The sequence below is a fragment of the Nanorana parkeri genome, unplaced genomic scaffold, assembly GCF_000935625.1.
Source record: "Nanorana parkeri isolate BGI_ZX_2015 unplaced genomic scaffold, ASM93562v1 scaffold104, whole genome shotgun sequence".
Classification (NCBI taxonomy): Eukaryota; Metazoa; Chordata; class Amphibia; order Anura; family Dicroglossidae; genus Nanorana; species Nanorana parkeri.
Window position 1 is genome coordinate 1,144,030 of NW_017306372.1, and position 4,079 is coordinate 1,148,108.

At 44.1% G+C, this 4,079-nt stretch overlaps 1 long non-coding RNA gene across 1 annotated transcript in view; it reads left to right on the top strand.

Annotated features, from left to right (window-relative positions):
• Nucleotides 1-867: 867 nt before the first annotated feature.
• The window catches only part of LOC108784238, a 17,085-nt gene continuing 13,873 nt past the window's right edge, over nucleotides 868-4,079 (top strand). The window contains exons 1-2 of the long non-coding RNA XR_001941057.1: nucleotides 868-878; nucleotides 3,071-3,075. This is a non-coding gene — a long non-coding RNA (uncharacterized LOC108784238). The remainder of the gene's footprint in view (nucleotides 879-3,070; nucleotides 3,076-4,079) is intronic.

Consider the following 4,079-nt stretch of genomic DNA (forward strand, 5'->3'; position numbering starts at 1 on the left):
GCTACACGGCAGTCCAGAGCACGGATAGTACACCTGAAGGGAAGGAGCATTCGCTGAAAGGTAATTATAGCAACGGGGGGGGGGGCAGATTTGAGGGGGTAATTCCATTTTCCCAAATTCACTTGGGAAAGTTAACTTGCCCTTTAGGCCTGGCACACACCTGGGCATTTTACAGCGCGTTCCTACGCTCTGTAAAACGCTCAACATGTGAAAACCAATGATTGCCTATGGGCATGGTTCCCACCTGGGCGTTTTTCAGCACTTAGGAACGCGCTGCAAAACGCCCTACGCCTAAAGAAGTACAGGAGCTTCTTTGGGGCGTATTTGACACACGTATCCATTGGGATACAGCCAGGTAGCCGTCGGAAACGCACGTTTGTCGCACGTTTTTTTACAGCGAATCGCAGTAAAAACGTGTGACAAACGCGCATATTCAATACGCCTAGGTGTGAACCCAGCCTTAAAAACTATTAACAAAAATGTTTCTATTTTGTGCATCCTCAAATCATCTCTGAATTTATGCTGACACTGTCCTTCCTTCTGGAGGGTGGCTACTTTTGTCCCCCAGGGTCCTTGTATGTGTTGGAAAGTAGCCACCGCTCCAAGCTCACTCCTGTGATGGACTACAATCTCATGTTTAGTTTACTAATTTGTATTGAGATAGTAGTCCATCACTGGAGTGAACTTGGAGTGGTGGCTACTTTACAACTCACACAGGGACCATGGGGAACAAACTGCTGATCACTCAGCTCACAACCTCTTCCTGCAGAGAGCGACTAAGTAATCACTTCCCGCAGGGATCTCCCCTCCCCCCTTCCGTTCCTCCAGCGCTTATTAAAGGGAAAGACAGGTAAGGGGAGAAGCACCCTGTCAATTAGGTAGCGGGGTGGACGCCAACAATATTGTCAGGATCTTTCCTGGCTGGCAGCGCAGCTCTGTCAGCATATAGTGAGCAGTAGCCCACTATTTGCTCAGTTTGGATCACATGACGACAGTACTAAATGAACTCATATGACCCAAAAGAAAACTAAAGTCAGAAATATGTGAGAGTTCCGTCTCGTTCTGTTTCATTCAATTACTTTACCATAACCTGTGTCTTTCTAGGTGACCTACACACCTTCTACTACTAGTCCACTATTACAAGTCTCTCCTTATATATGGCCGCTGCTTCTTACCTTTCCATTCTATTCCCTATTCTATTATACAGCAATGTAATAATACCTCCTCTCTGGATTTGATATCGATTCTTCCTTCTCTCGCTACAAGTCTTTCAGCTCTGTCTCTTGGAGCGCTACTTCCGGCTTCTGCATTCCAAGCCTCGCTTTCATTGTCGGCATTCTCAAGCCTCGTTTTCATTGTCTGCATTCCAAGCCTCGTTCTCGCCCTCTTTACCAAGCTGCAGGACTCGTGATGTTTCTTTTAGTCACATGACTGCAGCTTGCACAGTAAAACATTCCGTGAAAGTCGGAAAGGCTAGTTCTCGTGCAATATGAAAACTTTATTAAAAACGTACAGTTAGCACTCACATTGCTCATTGTTTTTAACCCTTTCTTCGTTGAGAACCTTTCAATGATAAGTTCTAATCAGACCCCCCAAAAATTGAGGTAAAAGTACAGAAAAATATAGTTAAGTGAAACAAACAAACAAAAAAATGCAAGCAGAGGGGCTCTTTATTGCAGAAGAGACATGCTATTTCTCTTCTGCAATAAAACATACACCCGCTTGTTTTCTTATGAATATACACTGAGCTGCACATGCACAGCCCAGTGTACATTCTTAGCAGGCCTTGGTGCCAGAATCAAAGAACAGGCACATGCACAGCTTAGTTTACATCCTTGGCACCCCTGCCAGCCAATCAAGACAGCCAAATACCTGGCACCTGGAAGAGGTTGGGGAGAACATGTCAGCACTGGTGAGAGAGCATCATTGGAGTGCAGGTGAGTATTTGGGGACTGTAGACTTTAGTTCTGCTTTAAATGCTTAAAAACATAGGAAAATTATTTAAAAAAATTAAAGTTTTAATCAAACATTTTAAAAAACTTTTTTTTAAAAGCTCCCTGGCCCCACATATATGCATATACGAACGCAAACGTGTGCGTCAGATGCACAGGTGTTCAAAAACGATGATTGTGCCACACATATTAGGTGTCGCCATGCTAGCTGGAGGAAGAGCAATATTTCTAGGGTCATCACTCACAGACGAGCTGAAGGTTTTTAAAACATTTCCTAGGGACAGTATTGGGTACTGTTGTTTTTTGCACTTTCACGGGCAAGCACACTTTTATAGCTTGATATATACAGTAAATACTGTATATAGTATATACAGTATATGGCATGCATTTACTTGAGGCAACCTTATCTTTAATATGCTACCAAACATCTGGTATTATATTACAAAATTATATAGAGTAGCATCTAGATAAGGTTGGAAAAAGACATAGGCCCATCCAGTCAGACATTTGTATGCAGATGTGTCCGTTTGTGTGTCAGTATTTTTTTTTGTATACATATCCAACATATTTAGATGTTTTTCAATTTGTTAATACACCCAGCTGATACCATGACTTGGGGAAGGGAGTTCCACTTTTTTTGCTACCCTCCGCTATTTCAGATTAAACCTCCTTTCCTCCAAACTTAAATTGTGGCCACATGTCCTTAGTAGGGACCGAAGATTAAATAAATTGTTATCCTCTTTATAGTCACCATTAATTAATTTCTAGATAGTAATCATGTCTCCTCTTAAGCGCTTCCTCTCTAAGGTAAATACATTTAATTTACTCAATTGTCCCTCATAGCCGAGATTCTCCAGCCCCACAATTACTTTTGTTGATGTTAAAATCTGTATTTAATTCCTTTAGTTACAAGAAAAAGAAGAAAACAGTAGGGAGGGAAGGGACCTATTTATATATTGCCTTAAGGTGCCCACACACCTTGCAATAATCGTACGTACGTTTTTTTAATTACCTTACAACGATCGCAAGACAGAAGTCTTGCGATGGTTGTAAGGTGTGTGCCCAGCATTTGACATGCTTATAAGCTATATGTAGTATTCCAGTCTCTGGCCAACCAGTAAAGGTCCCTTTCGTTGATGGCCTGAATGCTGGTGTCCTTTTGCAGGCCCTGCAGCATGTACAAGCCTATCCGTCACAAATTTCCATCAGCGTGGTCTTTGTGGTCACAGAGGGCAGTGTTGTTTATCTTTCAGCAACCAGGTACAAATCCTGGGGTTTGGAAGGGTTAATAGGTACCTGATCAGAAGCCCAATGTTAGTCTATGGAGAGACAGGTGTTCATTTACATTCGGTTATCCCAGGCTCCAGCCAGGTCCGGAAAAAGAAACAGAGTTCAGTTTTGTTGGACCTGATCGTGCCGGTTCGGAGGTAAACGGACCCAATCGATTCCCCACAGACCAAAATGGGTCTGTTAATTGAAAAAATGTTTGCGAGGAGGAAAAAAAGTGGACAGATAAGGATGTTCTGATCAGCAGGGGATCCGTACACATCCCAGTGTCACTTCTGTCCCCCAGGCATTCCAGCTGCAAAATAGCATGACTTGGTCACGGGTGGGGGTTTGGTGGTTCCAACGCTGTCACAGCACCACCAGCTCCAGTGGTGTGCCCTGTTCTGCATCCCTACTGGCAGTCAGCAAAGATACCTGGTGGACCATGAAGGAGATATAACGCACCTGCCCATGCATGCTGGATCATGTTTCTGTGGGCCCTGCTACTGACTCTATGGTCCAGCGACATGGAAAACATTAGCTTCTATGGTGGAGGACAGGGATGGCCTTCTGGGTGAAAAAATGGCAGCCGTACACCTGCTACTGTGGTACAGCACAAGCTGTAAATTCATGGAAGGGGCAGACTCCACCGACAGCAATGGTAGTAGTAATAAAGCCAGCAATTTTGCCAAGTTGGCACTGAGACTCTGGGGATGAGGGTTAGTGTGAGCTTTTTACATTCCAGCATCTGGGGAAGTGACACCTGCCTGGTCAAGAATACAGCTAGAGATGGCAGGACGGGATTTTGGAGACACTTGCCCCTACTTTGCATGTCCCCATGCTGACTCTCTCTCTCCCCTC